Source organism: Aegilops tauschii, chromosome 7 (assembly GCF_002575655.3).
Source record: "Aegilops tauschii subsp. strangulata cultivar AL8/78 chromosome 7, Aet v6.0, whole genome shotgun sequence".
In the NCBI taxonomy this organism is placed as follows: Eukaryota; Viridiplantae; Streptophyta; class Magnoliopsida; order Poales; family Poaceae; genus Aegilops; species Aegilops tauschii.
Window position 1 is genome coordinate 528,619,940 of NC_053041.3, and position 18,788 is coordinate 528,638,727.

At 41.3% G+C, this 18,788-nt stretch overlaps 1 pseudogene; it reads left to right on the forward strand.

The window, feature by feature from the left end:
- Nucleotides 1-9,185: 9,185 nt before the first annotated feature.
- Nucleotides 9,186-14,824, forward strand: LOC141027343 (uncharacterized; annotated as a pseudogene).
- Nucleotides 14,825-18,788: the final 3,964 nt, after the last annotated feature.

The window sequence follows — 18,788 nt, forward strand, 5'->3', positions numbered from 1 at the left end:
CAAATGCTTCATACATTCACAAAACTGTAAATTACATTTTAGAAAATGTTCGCGAGTTTGAAAATTTTGTTTCTGGCATTTTCAAAAAAAAATTGTATACAATGAAATTATGTTTGCCTAATATATATCTTTTATATAATTTAGAAAGTGTACGTGACTTTAAAGAAAAATTCCCGTGATTAAAAAAATGTTTGTGACATTTAAAACTGTTTATACAAGTAAACAAATGTTCGTGTAGGTTAAAAAAGGTTTATTTCCATTAAAAACGTTTGTGACATTTTAAAGAAATGTTCACGTGTTTTAAAAAATGCCCGAGACATTTTAATGTAAAAAAATTTCATGTAGTTAGAAAATTGTTTACTGCAACTGAAAAAATTACAATGTGTATTTGAAAAATATTCGCGTGTATTCAAAAAAGTGTTCAAAACTTGTATTTTTCAAATACGCATCATTTATTTGAAAAATGTCCAACGTGTATCTAAGCAGTATTTCACATGTGCGCTAAAAATGAAGATTTTGTACAAAGAAAAAGTAGACATGTGTTAAAAAAAGAAAATCGAAAAAAACGTCAAAAAAACAAAAGCAAACAAAACCAAGAAAGAAACAATGAAAGCCAAAGTATGACGAAGAAAGAAAGAAAACCCGAAGAAAACCAAAATATTACAAATAAAAAAGAAAAAAAGCAAAGAAAACAAACAAAAGCAAAGAAAATCAAAGTACAACAAAGGAGAAAAAGAAAAGCAGATGAAAACAAAGAAAACCAAAGTACAATGGAGAAAATTAATAAAAACCAAAGAAAACCGATGAGAAAACAAAGAAAAATAAAAAAGATACCAAAAAGAAAAAAATATAGTAGAGCGAACCAACAGAGCAACAACAAAGGCAGCGACGCTAATGAGTCGACCTAATTCGATCGCCCATAGGCGATATCTAATAGGAATCCATACGAGAGGGACATTGCTCGCGTGGCGTTGAGGGGAGTAGGGGCACTATGGTGGGGGAACGTGCTACAGAACAAAAAAAATTATGTTGCACGATCACACCCAGGAACACTATGAAGATGGCGGTAACGATCAAACTCACCGATGAGCAGAGTAGCTCGGTGCAGCGTGACGATTCCCATCATTTTTCGCAACTAGGTTAAACCTCCCAGCCACGAGAATGTTCTCCGAGATGTGAGTCGAAGTAGACGACCCCTCCAAGGTATCCACACATTCCGAAGTAGTAGTTCGACAGAACTTCGACGTCCAGGAAGAAGAACTACGAGAAAACTAGAGAGAGAGAGAGAGAGAGAGAGAGAGAGAGAGAGCCTAGCGGCACTTCTCGTCTAATTAGGAGTATTATTCTCTTAGACCAATTAGATCGATATTAGAGCCCATCCAATTAGGAGCCTAAAACACTTAGGACAAGTAGTTCAGAAGACCGTGGAGCTACGGGGGAGAGATCCCCTTTGGATTGGTGCATCTCTAGCGGGAGCCCTACACACATATATATAGGTGGAGGAAGGAGATGGGTGCCCCATGTAGGAGGAATCCTCCTCTCCTTCCACTTGGTGGAAGGAGGGGAGGATTCCTTCCTTGCCCAATTCGGCCTAGGCCTGCCTTAGGGAGGTGTCGTGGGCCATGTGGGGCCCACTAGGGGTGGTCATCTCATGACGGTCCTTCAATATTTTATTCCACAAATAAAATCCCGAATATTGCGGATGTCTCTCATACGTCTGCAACGTATCTATAATTTACGAATTATGCATGTCATGTTTACAATGATATTAGATAGTTTTGGTGCACTTTTATACTATCTGGGACAAGTATGCCGAGATGGTGTGGCCACATGTGGAGGGAAGTTCAGCTGCCTGTGCTATGTGGTACAATTACCCCGGAAAGCCGTGGAGGCAAGTGTGGAAGAGTTCGACTGGTGCACGAGTTTCTTAGACTAATGCACGCCCACCTCCAGTTCTGATACATGGTACCAAGTCCATCTGGAATAGATATGAGGAGTGCCTGCAGTACTATAATGATAGCCTCTCATACAAACACGAGGTGCTGCCTGTAAAGAGCAAAGCACTTGATGGATATGGACACAAGATTTTCATCAACCTAAGAGAGAGGAGACCAGTCGTACTGAAGCATCAGGCAAGATTGTCATCAACCTGGAGAGCGATGACATGCAGAAAGACACCACAGACGATGTGCACGCCGTAGTTACATCGCCGGAAGACACAATGGACGAGGTGCACGCCGCAGTTACTCTGCAGAAAGACACCGTGAACGAGGTGCACGCTGCAGTTACTCTGCAGAAAGACAACTACCAACCCACTGTAGAGAATGTGCGGTCTGAGCCTTTCAGTGACTGGGAAGAGGTGGAGAAATTTTGGATGAACCAGATGGCAGGACAGGGGCAGGAGTAGCAAGGCCTTGAACCAGTGGATCTGCTCCAGATAGATGGCATTGACCCAAAGGAATTGCTCCAGGAAGGCGAAGCCTGGAACCAAGCGCTTCAGCCGGCAAACCCGACGAACATTGTCGACAACGCACCCAAGGCTGAATAACGGGCCGCTGGAGACGCCACGGCATACGATCCTGCAAACCAGTCCAGCGTCACCGACAACATGCTAAGGGTCCGGAGCCCCCAGTTTGTGGGCGCCGATTACGACATGTCGTTGCCTTCCTGAAGAGGGCAACTGAAGAACTGCTTTTATCTTAATAATAATAATAATAATAAGGCTGGTGAACAGTATAAGCAATAAGGGCTCCTGGGGAGAAATCCTCAGGAGATATATGGAAGAGCTGCTGATGCTCGGACATGTTTCTAGTGCTCTGTGGCATTTGGTTAAACCCATTCTTAAATCGGTCATGTTATGACATATATCAGTTTCCAGACTTTCACATATTATATCTTCCTCTATGATGCATTATGACCTGATAATTCCGTATGTTTGTCGGTTCTATCTTGTCTAGGGTTTTTGTTCTTCGAACGAAGGAGCACTAGGCTCCCAAGTTCATCACTAGCTCTCTCTCTCTCTCTCTCTCTCTCTCTCTCTCTCTCTCTTCAAAAGAAAGATTAACACTTAGTTTTCAGGATTCCTTTTGCCAGCCTTCTTTGGTTCAACCCAATTTCGCTGGATTTATTTTGGAGAATTTGAGTCCTTAGAAAAAAAACATGTGTAGTTTGCTTGATTTTCATTGCGTGATTTGAATTCATAGAAAATTTCCATAAGGATTTATTTGCACTCTATATGGAGGAAAATGTTCATCCACCTGTACAACTCTTCTATTTTCCCGAGTTTTCGAACACTCATTGGTATTGAAGTTTTTACATCTTATAAGATGAATTGGAATCCTTATGATTTTTTCTTTGTTTGCTTTAATTTATATGTCAGAATTAGTTTTGGAGTTTTCTCAAAGGATCCATTTACACTAGGGGCTTCTTTGATTCATCCGATTTTCGTAGGATTTTTTTGGGAGGATTTGAATCTTAAGACAAATTTCCTGTGTAGTTAGTTTGATTTGCATTGCAGGATTTGGACTCATTGTAAAATTTCATAAGGATTTCTGTGCACACTATTTTGTTGGAAAAAATTGATCGACTTACACAATGGTTCTATTTCTTCCTGTGGTTTTCACTGACCCATTGGTAGTGAATTTCTAGATCCCATAAGATTTATGAATACGCGATGTTCTTCCTAAAAAAAGTGTGATGTTCCTTTCATGTGTTTTTCATGTTCCTGTATTTTAGAAATAATGTAAATCTTGTGCAACTTTGTATCAGATCCAAACGGTGTACCAATTATCTTACAGGTTTTTTCTTTATTTGTTTGTTGCTGCTTATATTTTGTAATTTTCTAAATATATATATTAAAGGACTTTGCTAATGGAAAGTGTTAATCATGCATTTGAGAATGGTAAATGTGTAAGAAAATTGTTAATCATGTGTACAGAAAATGTGTGTGACATAAAAATGTCACGTGTTTTAAAAACTGTATTTTAATTTAAATTTAAAAAATGACGTAACTCTAAACCAAATGCTTCATACATTCATAAAACTGTAAATTACATTTTAGAAAATGTTCGCGAGTTTGAAAATTTTGTTTGTGACATTTTCAAAAAAAATTGTATACAATGAAAATATGTTTGTGTAATATATATCTTTTATATAATTTAGAAAATTTATGTGACTTTAAAGAAAAATTCCCGTGATTAAGAAATGTTTGTGGCATTTAAAATTGTTTATACAAGTAACCAAATGTTCATGTAGGTTTAAAAAGGTTTATTTCCATTTAAAACGTTTGTGACATTGTAAAGAAATGTTCACATGTTTCCAAAAATGCCCGTGAAATTTTAAATGTAAAAAATGTTCATGTAGTTAGAAAATTGTTTACTGCAATTAAAAAAATTAGAACGTATATTTGAAAAATGTTACCGTGTATTCAAAAAAGTGTTCAAAACATGTATTTTTTTAAATGCATCATGTATTTGAAAATGGCCAACGTGTATATAAACAATATTTCATATGTGCGCTAAAAATCAACAATGTGTACTAAGAAAGAAGTAGACATGTGTTAAAAAAAAAGAAAATCGACAAAAACCGTCAAAAAACAAAAGCAAACAAAACCAAGAAAGAAACAATGAAAGCCAAAGTATGACGAAGAAAGAAAAAAAATCAAAGAAACCAAAATATAATAAATAAAAAAGAAAAAAGCAAAGAAAACAGACAAAAAACAAAGAAAATCAAAGTATAACGAAGGAGAAAAAGAAGAGCAGATGAAAAACAAATAAAACCAAAGTACAATGGAGAAAATTAATAAAAACCAAAGAAAACCGATGAAAAAACAAAGAAAATAAGAAAGATACCGAAAAAGAAAAAAATATAGTAGAGCGAACCAACACAGCGACAGCAAAGGCAGCGACGCTAATGAGTCGACCCAATTCGATCGCCCATAGGTGATATCTAATAGGAATCCATACGAGAGGGACATTGCTCGCGTGGCATTGAGGGGAGTAGGGGCACTATGGTAGGGGAATGTGCTACAGAACAAAAAAAATTATGCTACACGATCACACCTAGGAACACTATGAAGATGGCGGTAACGATCAAACTCACCCACGAGCAGAGTAGCTCGGTGCAGCGTGACGATTCCCATCGTTTTCCACAACTAGGTTAAACCTCCCAGCCACGAGAATGTTTTCCGAGATGAGAGTCGAAGTAGACGACCCCTCCATGGTATCCACACATTCCGAAGTAGTAGTTCGATAGAGCTTCGACGTCAAGGAAGAAGAACTGCGAGAAAACTAGAGAGAGAGAGAGAGAGAGAGAGAGAGAGAGAGAGCCTAGCGGCACTTCTCGTCTAATTAGGAGTATTATTCTCTTAGACCAATTAGATTGATATTAGAGCCTGTCTAATTAGGAGCCTAAAACACTTAGGACAAGTAGTTCAGAAGACCGTGGAGCCAAGGGGGAGAGATCCCCTTTGGATTGGTGCGTCTCTAGCGGGAGCCCTACACACATATATATAGGTGGAGGAAGGAGAGGGGCGCCCCATGTAGGAGGAATCCTCCTCTCCTTCCACTTGGTGGAAGGAGGGAAGGATTCCTTCCTTGCCCAGTTCGGCCTAGGCCTGCCTTAGGGAGGTGTCGTGGGCCATGTGGGGTCCACTAGGGGTGGTCATCTCATGTCGGTCCTTCACAATTTTATTCCACAAATAAAATCCCAAATATTGCGGATGTCTCTCATACGTCTGCAACGTATCTATAATTTATGAATTATGCATGTCATGTTTACAATGATATTAGATAGTTTTGGTGCACATTTATACTATCTGGGACAAGTACACCGAGATGGTGTGGCCACATGTGGAGGGAAGTTCAGTAGCCTCTGCTATGTGGTACAATTACCCCGGAAAGTCGTGGAGACAAGTGGGGAAGAGTTTGACTAGTGCACGAGTTTCTTAGACTAATGCACGCCCACCTCCAGTTCTGATACATGGTACCGAGTCCATCTGGGATAGATATGAGGAGAGCCAGCAGTACTATAATGAGAGCCTCTCATACAAACACGAGGTGCTGCCTGTAAAGAGCAAAGCACTTGATGAATATGGACACCAGATTTTCATCAACCTGGAGTGAGAGGAGACCAGTCGTACTGAAGCATCAGGCAAGATTGTCATCAACCTGGAGAGCGATGACATGCAGAAAGACACCCTGAACGACTTGCATGCTGCAGTTACACCGCGGGAAGACACAATGGACGAGGTGCAGGCCGTAGTTACTCTGCAGAAAGACACCACGAACGAGGTGCACGCCGCAATTACTCTACAGAAAGACAACTACCAACCCACTATAGAGAATTTGCAGTCTGAGCCTTTTAGTAACTGGGAAGAGGTGGAGAAATTCTGGATGAACCAGATGGGAGGACAGGGGCAAGAGTAGCAAGGCCTTGAACCAGTGGATCTGCTCTAGATAGATGGCATTGACCCAAAGGAATTTCTCCAGGAAGACGAAGTCTGAAACCAAGCGCTTCCGCTGGCAAACCCGGCGAACGTCATCGACAACACACCCATGGCTGAATAACAGGTCGCTGGAGACGCCACAGCGTACGATCCTGCAAACCAGTCCAGCGTCACCGACAACGTGCTAAGGCTCTGGAGCCCCCAGTTTGTGGGTGACGATTACGACATGTCGTCGCCTGCCTGAAGAGGGGCAACTGGAGAACTGCTTTTATTTTAATAATAATAATGAGGTTGGTGAACAGTATGAGCAATAAGGGTTCCTGGGGAAAAATCCCCGGGAGATATATGGGAGAGCTGCTGATGCTCGGACATGTTTCTAGTGCTCTGTGGCATTTGGTTAAACCCACTCTTAAATTGGTCATGTTATGACATATATCGGTTTCCAGACTTTTACATATTTTATCTTCCTCTGTGATGCATTATGACCTGATAATTCCGTATGTTTGTCAGTTCTATCTAGTCTAGGGTTTTTGTTCTTCGAACGAAGGAGCAATAGGCTCTCAAGTTCATCACTAGTTGTCTCTCTCTTCAAAAGAAAGATTAACACTTCGGTTTTCAGGATTGCTTTTGCCAGGCTTCTTTGTTTCAACCCAATTTCGCGGGATTTATTTTGGCAATTTTGAGTCCTTAGAAAAAAACATGTGTGGTTTGCTTGATTTTCATTGCGTGATTTGAATTCATAGAAAATTTCCATAAGGATTTATTTGCACTCTATTTGGAGGAAAATGTTCTTCCACCTGTACAATTCTTCTCTTTTCCCGAGTTTTCAAATACACATTGGTACTGAAGTTTTTACATCTTATAAGATGAATTGGAATCCTTATGATTTTTTTTCTTTGTTTGCTTTAATTTATATGTCAGAATTAGTTTTGGAGTTTTCTCAAAGGATCCATTTACACTAGGGGCTTCTTTCATTCATCCGATTTTCGTAGGATTATTTTTGGGAGGATTTGAATCTTAAGACAAATTTCCTGTCTAGTTAGTTTGATTTGCATTGCAGGATTTGGACATATTGTAAAATTTCATAAGGATTTCTGTGCACACTATTTTGTAGGAAAATTTTGACTGACTGACACAATGGTTCTATTTCTTCCTGTGGTTTTCACTGGCCCATGGGTACTGAACTTTCTAGATCCCATAAGATTTATGAATACGCGATGTTCTTCCAAAAAAAAGTGTGATGTTCCCTTCATGTGTTTTTCATTTTCCTGTATTTTAGAAATAATGTAAATCTGGTGCAACTTTGTATCAGATCCAAACGGTGTACCAATTATCTTGCATTCTTTTTTCTTTATTTGTTCGTTGCTGCTTATATTTTGTAATATTCTAAATATATATATTAAAGGACTTTGCTAATGGAAAGTGTTAATCATGCATTTGAGAATGGTAAATGTGTATAGAAAATTGTTAATCATGTGTACAGAAAATGTGTGTGACATTTAAAAATGTCACGCGTTTCAAAAATGTATGTCACATTTTTAAATTAATTTAAAATGTAAAAAAAGATGTAACTCATAAACAAATGCTTCATACATTCATAAAACTGTAAGTTACATTTTAGAAAATGTTAGCGGGTTTGAAATTTTGTTTGTGTCATTTTCAAAAAAAATTGTATACAATGAAAATATGTTTGCGTAATATATATCTTTTATATAATTTAGAAAATGTACGTGACTTTAAAAAAATCCCTTGATTAAGAAATGTTTCTGACATTTAAAATTGTTTATACAAGTAAACAAATGTTCATGTAGGTTAAAAAAGGTTTATTTCCATTTAAAACGTTTGTGACATTTCAAAGAAATGTTCACGTGTTTCCAAAAATGCCCATGAAATTTTAAATGTAAAAAAATGTTCATGTAGTTAGAAAATTGTTTACTGCAATTAAAAAATTACAACCTGTATTTGAAAAATGTTACCGTGTATTCAAAAAAGTGTTGAAAACATGTATTTTTTTAAAAAATGCAGCATGTATTTGAAAAGTGTCCAACGTGTATCTAAACAGTATTTCACATGTGCGCTAAAAATGAACATTGTGTACCAAGAAAAAAGTAGACATGTGTTAAAAAAACAAAATCCATAAAAACCAGCAAAAAAACAAAAGCAAACAAAACCAAGAAAGAAAAAATGAAAGCCAAAGTATGACGAAGAAAGAAACAATAAAAGAAAACCAAAATATAACAAATAAAAAAGAAAAAAGCAAAGAAAATAGACAAAAAATAAAGAAATCAAAGTATAATGAAGGAGAAAAAGAAAAGCAGATGAAAAATAAAGAAAACCAAAGTACAATGGAGAAAATTAATAAAAAAAACCAAAGAAAACCGATGAAAAAACAAAGAAAAATAAAAAAGATACCGAAAAAGAAAAAAATATAGCAGAGCGAACCAACACAGCAACAACAAAGGCAGCGACGCTAATGAGTCGACCCAATTCGATCGCCCATGGGCGATATCTAATAGGAATCCATACAAGGGGGGCATTGCTCGCGTGGCGTTGAGGGGAGTAGGGGCACTATGGTAGGGGAACATGCTACAGAACAAAAAAAATGATGCTACACGATCAAACCCAGGAACACTATGAAGATGGCGGTAACGATCAAACTCACCGACGAGCAGAGTAGCTCAGTGCAGCACGACGATTCCCATCGATTTCCGCAACTAGGTTACACCTCCTAGCCACGAGAATGTTCTCCGAGATGAGAGTCGAACTAGACGACCCCTCCAAGGTATCCACGCATTCTGAAGTAGTAGTTCGACAGAGTTTCGACATCCAGGAAGAAGAACTGTGCAAAAACTAGAGAGAGAGAGAGGGAGAGAGAGAGAGACTAGTGGCACTTCTCATCTAATTTGCGATGTCGTCGGCTTCCTTTTTGACGTCGCGCGGGATATGCTGCAACTCTAAACCCAGGAAGCGTTTCTCGAGCTTACGTACCTCCTCTAGGTAGGCAGCCATGTGCTCGTCTTTTGGCTTGTACTTTTTGTTGGAGAAGTTGACGAGGAGCTAAGAATCGGCCTTGATGGTGAGGTGCTTGATTCCCAAGGCCGCGGCGGCCTTGAGGCCGGCGATCAGGCCCTCATACTCCGCAATGTTGTTGTAGATCTTCTCGCCATGCTGAAAGCACAACTGGACAGTGTAGTAAAGCTTTTCCTCCACTGGGGAGACAAGTACGACCCTAGCCCCCTCTCCCTATCTGAAGAAGGCGCCGTCAAAGTGCATGACCCACCCGACAGGCGCCTCATCCCCAGGCAGGAGGGACTTGTCCTCATGAGGACCTCCCCTCTTGTGTTCGTCCACTCCACCATGAAATCAGTGAGAGCCGCTCCCTTGATGACTCTGGTGGTGCAGAATTCCAACTGGAATGCCTGCAGCTTGATGCTCCACTCAGCGACCCGTCCCGCAACATTAGGGCTATGCAGCACTTTCTCTAGGGGGTACGCGGAGACGACCTTGATGGGGTGGCCCTGAAAATAATGTCGCAGCTTCCTGCAGCGACCAGGAAGGCAAGGAGAAGCTTCTGCTGCATAGGATAGTGTGCTCGCGCGTCCCTCAACACCGTGCTCACGAGGTGCTCGACGAGGCGTGTGGCTTTGGCAGGAGCTTGCTCTTGAAGGGGCACGCAAGGCTGGGGGCACCGGCTTGAGATGCGGAAGGCTCGTGAGGCTCTGGCATCTCACGAGGCTCGGAAGGTCCGGGGAGCTTGGAGGGCTCACGAGTCTCGGAAGCCTTTCCTTGGTGCCGACACGTTCCTCCCGCAGCGCTACGAGCGTGGCGCTGGCCGTCTGTGGGGTGACCGCCAGGTATAGGACCAAGGGCTTGCGAAAACGCGGTGCCACCATGATGGGCGGACTCGTGAGGTACCTCTTGAGGTCCTCAAAACCAACGTCTGCTTCAGGGGTCCACTTGAAGGAGCATGTCCTTTTCATCAGCTTGAAGAAGGGCAAGGTGCGCTCGCCTAGCTTTGATAATTTGATATGCGGGTGGATCGGTGCTTAGGTGTTGTTCTTACTTGAACAAACCTCCTACTTATGATTAACCCCTCGCAAGCATCTGCAACTACAAGAAAAGTATTAAGAATAAATCTAACCATAGCATTAAACTTTTGGATCCAAATCAGCCCCTTACGGAATAGCGCATAAACTAGGGTTTAAGCCTCTGTCACTCTCGCAACCCATCATCTAATAACTACTCCACAATGCATTCCCTTAGGCCCAAGTATGGTGAAGTGTCATGTAGTTGACGTTCACATGACACCACTAAGGGAATCACAACATACATATCATCAAAATATCAAACACGTATCAAGTTCACATGATTACTTGCAACAAGATTTCTCCCGTGACCACAAAAGTAACTACTCACAAATGATAATCATGCTCATGATCAGAGGGGTATTAAATAGCATAATGGATCTGAACATATAATCTTCCACCAAATAAACCATATAGTAATCAACTACAAGATGTAATCAACACTACTAGTCACCCACAAGTATCAATCTATAGTTCCGGTACAAAGATTGAACACAAGAGATGAACTAGGGTTTGAGAGGAGATGGTGATGATGAAGATGTTGATGGAGACCGCCCTCCCCAAGATGGGAGAGTTGTTGGTGATGATGATGACGATGATTTCCCCCTCTGGGAGGGAAGTTCCCCCGGCGGAATCACTCCGCCGGAGGGCAAAAGTGCTCCTGCCCAAGTTCCGCCTCGAGACGGCGGCGCTTCGTCCCGAAAATCCTCTCCTGATTTTTTTCTATGTCAAAATGACTTATATACCATAAGATGGGCACCGGAGGTGGGCCGAGGAGGGCACAGCCCACCAAGGCGCGCCTGGGCTCCCTGGCGCGCCCAGGTGGGTTGTGCCCACCTGGTGGGGCCCCTCTAGTAGTTATTTGCTCGAATAATTCTTATTTATTCCATAAAAATTCCTCGTGAAGTTTCAGCTCATTTGGAGTTGTGCAGAATAGGTAGCCTGACGTAGCTTTTTCAGGTCCAGAATTCCAGCTGCCGGTATTCTCCCTCTTTGTGTGAACCTTGCATATTATGAGAGAAAAGGCATTAGAACTACTCCAAAAAGCATTATTAGGCATAAAAACATCATAAATAACAGTAGAAAACATGATGCAAAATGGACGTATCAAGGATTCAGCCAAGTTTCGGTCCCTCTCTATGGTGGAGACTAGCCTATACTTATATTGTCCCTGGTCCTCTTCCCAGAAAACTCTAGGCGGGAAGGGCCGCCACAACGGCCAAATTTGAAGGGGGACAGGAGTACATCCTATCCTGACTACAGGTGGTCTTCGCCTGCCAAAACTTCTGTCCATGACGCGCTGGTGGGCTCGACGATGACCTCTGTCCTGGCAGGCCCACTGCCCTGGTCTTCTTTCACCAAAATGAAACCTTTGGGAATTGCTTTGGGAACCCGCTTGCTATCCTCGACTCCTCGGCACAAAATAGGAAAATGTCCTTGTCCGCACCCGCTAGTGCCCTTCTGGCTTCGCTCGTCGTGGCTCGCGCCACCCACGTGTAGCGCGAGGCGGGGCTTGGCGAGCCTAGACATATCCGCCCCGTCAGGGGCCTCGAGAGGCAGCCTCGGGAGACCTCCCGACACGAGGCCCTTGGGGAGCTCCTAACGATGCTTGTTGATGCCCACCTCGTGAGGCGGGGGGGCCTCGCGAGGATCCTGCTCGTGAGGTCTTGAAGATGGGCTGTGCTGGGCCTATGCCAGGCGCCGTGCCTTGGGCCGCAGGCAGACAGGCCTGGGTACCCCCAGTCCCACAGGCCCGACATTGAGGGGAAAGAGAGAGGAGTTCTAGATCTACCTTTCCACCAATCACTTTCTGCTCTATGTGAGGGGAACCCCTTGCATCTAGATCTTGGAGTTCTTCATGTTTGCTTCTTTGTTCTTCCTCTCATTTTCCTCCATAGCATTAGTTGTTGTGGTGCGATTTGGGAGAGAAGGACTTGGGCACTCCGTGTGCCCTTGCCATTGCATTTGGTGCATAGGTTTAAGTTCTCCACGGTGATACGTGGAAGTGAAGTTTGAGAGCTTATTACTCTTGGGTGCTTGGGCGCCCTAGACGGTTGGTGGTGGTACGGAGCTCAATCATTTTTTGAGAGTTACGGAGCTCAATCATTGTGGTGTAAAGCTCCGGGCAAGCGCCGGGGTCTCCAATTAAGTTGTGGAGATTGCCCCGAGAAATTTGTATGGGTTTCGGTGACCGCCCCCCAAGGGTTGCCAAAGTGTACGGGTTCGGTGAGCACCCCCAAGGGTGGCCATTTGTACAGGTCCGGTGACCTCCCTCAAGGGTCCCTTAATGGAATCACGACATCTTGCATTGTGCGAGGGCGTGAGGAGATTATGGTGGCCCTAGTGGCATTTTGGGGAGCATTGTGCCTCCACATCGCTCCAAACGGAGATTAGCATCCGTATGGGTGCGAACTTCGGGATACATCGTAGTCTCTGTGTGCCTTAGTTACCTCTTACCCGAGCCCTTTACTTATGAACTTTACTTTGTGATAGCCATAGTGTTTCATGTTATATATCTTGCCATAGTGTTTATATTGCTTAGCATAAGTTGTTGGTGCACATAGGTAAGCCTAGTTGTTTTAGATTTTGTGCTTGATAATTTAAACGCTAGTTTTATTCCGCATTTGTTCAATCCAAAACCGTAATTATTTTAAAGCATCTACTCATCCCCACCCTCTAGGCGACATCCACGATCTTTCACTCGACAAGTACACTTCTTGGTGCATATTGAACCATTTTGTATCTTGTCAATATTTCCATGTGACCTCGGCAAGAACACTTCTTGTCGTTCTCATACTAACCTTTTAGTATTCTATCAATATATGTTGTGGGAGGTGGCTGTAGCGGAGATGGCGATGTGTGGCGTCATGTGTTGCTCTTCTGGCATTGGGCCTTTTATAAAGGTTGTTTAGGTGGATCCGACAGCGCAATTGGTAGTCCATACGACCATCATACGAGCGGTGATGGTCGTATGGAACGCCATCTTTTGTGATGGCCCGAGAGCGTGTTTGAGGAAAAAACATGCATACTCGACAAGTATCAAGTTCATCTATTTCGGCGTTGTTATGCTAAAGCGCTAATATTTCTGCATTATGCTCACTTTCCATATTGTGATGTGTGTTCTTTTCTGTATTGTGATGTAGAAACACCGGTTGTAGGTGTAGAAGTTATCTCACGATTAAGAGGGTTATCGACATTATGCCAGCATGAAAGAATTATCTAAGATGATTGAATCATCATACAAGGCAGCCAGTGCTAAATCCAATAATCATCTGACAACAACGCAGACGTAGTTAACACATGGGGTTGCCTCTGCTATCTGGGATAAGTACCCCAGCATGGTGTGGCCACATGTGGAGGGAAGTTCAACTGCCTCTGCTATGTGGTACAATTACCCCGGAAAGCCGTGGGGATAAGTGGGGGAGAGTTCGGCCGGAGCAGGAGTTTCTCGGACTAATGCAAGCCCACATCTAGTTCTGATACATGGTACCAAGTCCAGCTGGGATCGGTACGAGGAGAGCCTACAATACTATAATGAGAACCTGTCATACAAATGCGAGGTGCTACCTATAAAGAGCAAATCACTTGATTTCATCAACCTGGGGAGAGAGAAGACCAATCGTACTGAGGTAACAAGCAATATTGTCATCAACTTGGAGAGCAATGACATGCAGAAAGACACCATGGATGACATGCAATCTGTAGTTACTCCGTAGAAAGACACAATGGACAAGGTGCACACCACAGTTATTCTGCCGAAAGGCACCATGGATGGGGCGCATGCCGCAGTGACTCCGCATGAAGTGAACGAGGTGCCTGCTGCAGCCATGGGCGCTAGTTATCTGGTGGATGTAGCAGGGAAGCCCTGCTTGACGGTAAAGAAAACTACCACCCCGCTGGAGAGAATGCGTAGTCGGAGCCTTTCAATGACTGGGATTGGGAAGTTGTGGAGAAATTCTAGACGAACCAGATGGAAGGACGGGAGCAGGAGCAACAACACCTTGAACTAGTGGATCCGCTCCACGTAGATGGAATTTCACCAGAGGAACTGCTCAATGAAGACGAAGCCTAGAACCAGGCGCTTTAGCAGGCAAACTCGACAAACGTCGTCGATGAAGCACCCATGTCTGAACAACCCGCCGCTCGAGACGCCCTGGTGTATGATCCCGCGAACTAGTCCGACGTCACCGACAACGTGTTTTGGGTCTGGAGACCCAGTTTGAGGGCGATGACTACGCCATGTCGTTCTCGGCCCGACGGAAGAGGGGCAACTAAAGAACTGCTTTTATCTTAATAATAATAAGACGGGTGAGTAGTATAAGCAATAAGGGTTCCTGGGGAGAATCCCCGGAGATATATGGGAGATATGCTGATGCTCGGACATGTTTCTAGTGCTCTGTGGCATTTGGTCAAACCCATTCGTTAATCAGTTGTGTTATGACATATATCAGTTTCCAGACTTTTACATATTATATCTTTCTCGGTGATGCATCAGGACCTGATAATTCTGTATGTTTGTCAGTTCTATCTATGTAGGGTTTTTGTTCTTTGAACGAAGGAGCAGCAGCCTCCCAAGTTCATCACTTGTTCTCTCTCTCTCTCTCTCTCTCTCCGCAAGAGAAAGAACTAACACTTCTGCTTTCAGGATTCCTTTTGCTAGGCTCCTTTGATTCAACCCAATTCTGCAAGATTTCTTTTGGAGGATTTGAGTCCTTAGAACATGTGTAGTTTGTTTGATTTCCATTGCGTGATTCGAATTCATAGAAAATTTCCATTGGCACTGAAGTTTTTACATCTTATAGATGACTTGGAATCCTTATGATTTTTTTCTTTGTTTGCTTTGATTTATATGTCAGAGTTATTTTAGGATTTTTCTCGAAGGATCCCTTTACACTAGGCTTCTTTGATTCAACCGATTTCCGTAGGATATTTTTGGGAGGATTTGAATCTTTAGACAAATTTCCTGTCTAATTTCTTTGATTTGCATTGCAGGATTTGAACTCATAGAAAAAATCCATAAGGATTTCTTTGCGCACTATTTTGTAGGAAAAAATTCATCCATTGACACAGTGCTTCTCTTTCTACCAGTGGTTTCCACAGGCCCATTGGTAGTGAATTTCTAGATCCTATAAAATCCATGAGTACGTGATGTTCTTCGTCAAAAAAAGTGTGATGTTCCCTTCATGCGTTTTTCATGTTCCTGTATTTTAGAAATAATGTAAATCTTGTGCAACTTTGTATCAGATCCAAATGGTGTACCTATTATCTTATGGTTTTTGTTTTTTCCTTTATTTGCTTATTTATTCTAATATTCTAAATATATTACAAGAAACATTTACATAAAAAATGAAAAGTGTTAATCATGCATTTAAAAATGTCAAACATGTATAGAAAATTGTTAATCATGTGTACAGAAAATGTTTGTGACATTTAAAAATGTCACCTGTTTTTAAAAAATGTAAGTGACATTTTAAAAATTAACTTTAAAATGTAAAAAATCATGTAATTCATAACAAATGTTTTGTACATTCAAAAAGCTATAACCTACATTCCAAAAGCGTTCACAAGTTTGAAAATTTTGTTTGTTACATTTTAAAAAGAATTTGTATACAATGAAAAATGTTTGCGTAATATAATATTTTTATAGAATTTAGAAAATGTACATGACATTTTAAAGAAAAATTCCCGTGATTAAAAAAGTGTTTGCGACATTTTAAAAATGTTTATACAAGTAGACAAAAGTTGTTGTAGGTTAAAAAAGGTTTATTTCCATTAAAAATGTATGTGACATTTTGAAGAAATGTTCACGTGTTTCCGAAAAATGTCATGAAAATTAAAAAAAACTGTTTATACAATGTAAAAAAATGATCGTGTAGTTAGGAAAATGTTTACTGCAATTAAAAAAGTACAATGTGTATATGAAAAATGTTACCATTATTCAAAGAAGTGGTCAAAACATGTATTTTTTAAATTATATCATGTATTTGAAAAATGTCCAACGTGTATCATAAAAATGTTAGGCAAATTCGAAACTCGCAGTAGTAGCATATAAGGACATTATGCTTTATTCATACTGCTTGAGTAAAAGTGCAATTAGCCATATTCAATCTAATCTTAGTAGTAGCATAAGGACCAAGATTGAGACTATCATAAACAGACTTAGGGATAGTGGAAACACTAGCACCTAGATCACATAAAGCACTGAATTTATTCAAACTAATCCCAATCTCTATAGTAGGCTCAAGAGAATCTTCTTGCTTAGCTGACAACTTACTGTACAACTTCTTTCTTTCATCATCTAACTCACGTACCTTGGCTGCAACGTGATCAACAAAGACATTATATGCCTCATCATTTGTTACCTCGGGTAGTGTGTGCTTCATTGTTATCATCTTCATGAAGTTAGCAACCGTATAAGTGTATTCTGGCACATGGCTTTTATCAAGCTCTTCTGCCTTTCCTTCGTCATTTCTCATCATTTTGACATCTTCAATCGGGTTCGGTTTCAGTTTACCTGCAAACTTGGCTAGGATTAAAGTTTGGCTCTCTGCAATTTTAGTCACTTGTGCTTCCATATTCTTGGTTCTTCCATCAAGAATCTGCACATCATTTGTTAGTCCAACAGTCTTATCGGTCAACTCACCAAGTAAGTTATCATGATTCTTCAGGATATTTTTGAAGGTGTCATTCTGCTCATTTTGGCTAGCAATAAAAAAACTCAGAGTATCTTCAAGAGTATTTCTATTGCTACTACTAGCTCCATTGAAATTGTTCGGTGCTCCACTATTATTAGGATAAGGTAGTCTAGGAGAATACCCATTATTTCTCGAGTTGGGATTATAGCTATTGCGAGCAATGAAATTAACATCATTCACTTCTTCATCAATGATGTCATTCACATTACCTCTTCTTTACCTTTTATGACGGAGATGAGTTCGTCAAGTTTATCGGTCAACTCCGTACTCTTTTCTTCAACTACATTGACTCCTTTGGCGTTAGTTCTTTCAACATGCCATTCGGCATGGTTCTCTTCACTGGTACGCGTCGGTGCTATACAAACGGTTCTAACCCCTTTCCGCGATGGCATTTGGAACCGTCACCAAGTGAGTATGGGCGATAGGGGGTCCTTCCCACACGACCCAGAAACCGTCGGGGATAGGCCCTCCTGGGACACAGGCTGGGGCAAAATGAGCTCGTGTGCGATCGGGCGAGGCATCGAAACCCAATCATTTATGTTCGTATGTACATCCCACACGGTGAATCCCAGAAAAACATTTCCGTTCGTATGTATATCACACACAGTCAATCCAAGGAATACGTTTCCGTTCTTATGTACATCCCACACAGTTAATTCAGGGAAAACGTTTCCGTTTGTATGTATATCACACACAGTCAATTCAAGGAATACGTTTCCGTTCTTATGTACATCCCACACAGTCAATCCAGGAAAAACGTTTCCGTTTGTATGTACATCCCACACAGTTTTATGTGTAGGCTCGTGTGTGAAATGTGTAACTATCACACATGCTCTGCCTTGGTTAACTGTTTGCTTTTATCAACTACATCACACACGATTTGGTGAAGAAAACTGTGCGGCATTGGGCTATCGATCACAAGTGCTTTACTGCTAGAACCGTTTGCAAAGTTCCATGACACATTTAGCAGGTTTATTAGTTTACAATTAATAATTCCAGTATTACGCAAATTCACATTTCATATCGAATAGTTGTTTGCCAATTTCATCTCAGGCACATAAATATATTATAACATCACAGTACGATAGCTACATGAGAACAGCACAATACACCATATAGCTAGTTCAACTTCATAACAACAATATTAGAACAATATATTCATTCCCTAATCGAGATCATCTAGACTCGTCTTATCCACCTCTGTTTTTAGTTTAGTAAGAACTTGTTTTGCACAGGCCAACTGGGAAAGTGCCTCCTCCTTCGCCAACACCATCTTAGCAAAGTCCGATTTAAAAAATCTGAGCTCATTCTCCACCTTACTCTTTTTATCCCGCATCTTCAAATATTCTTCAGCGTTGACAACACTTTTCTAAGCCTACCTCTGTTCTCTTCCTCATACATGCTCCAGAGCTTTACTAGGCACATCTTCAAAGACTGTGGCCACTCTTGATCAACCCACTCCAAGTAAGAACACTTCCGTTCATCCTATAATATTTAAAACTAGATCAGTAACAATTGTAAGGGAAATGGGTTTATAGCAACATAGGAAATCACCAATGCTTA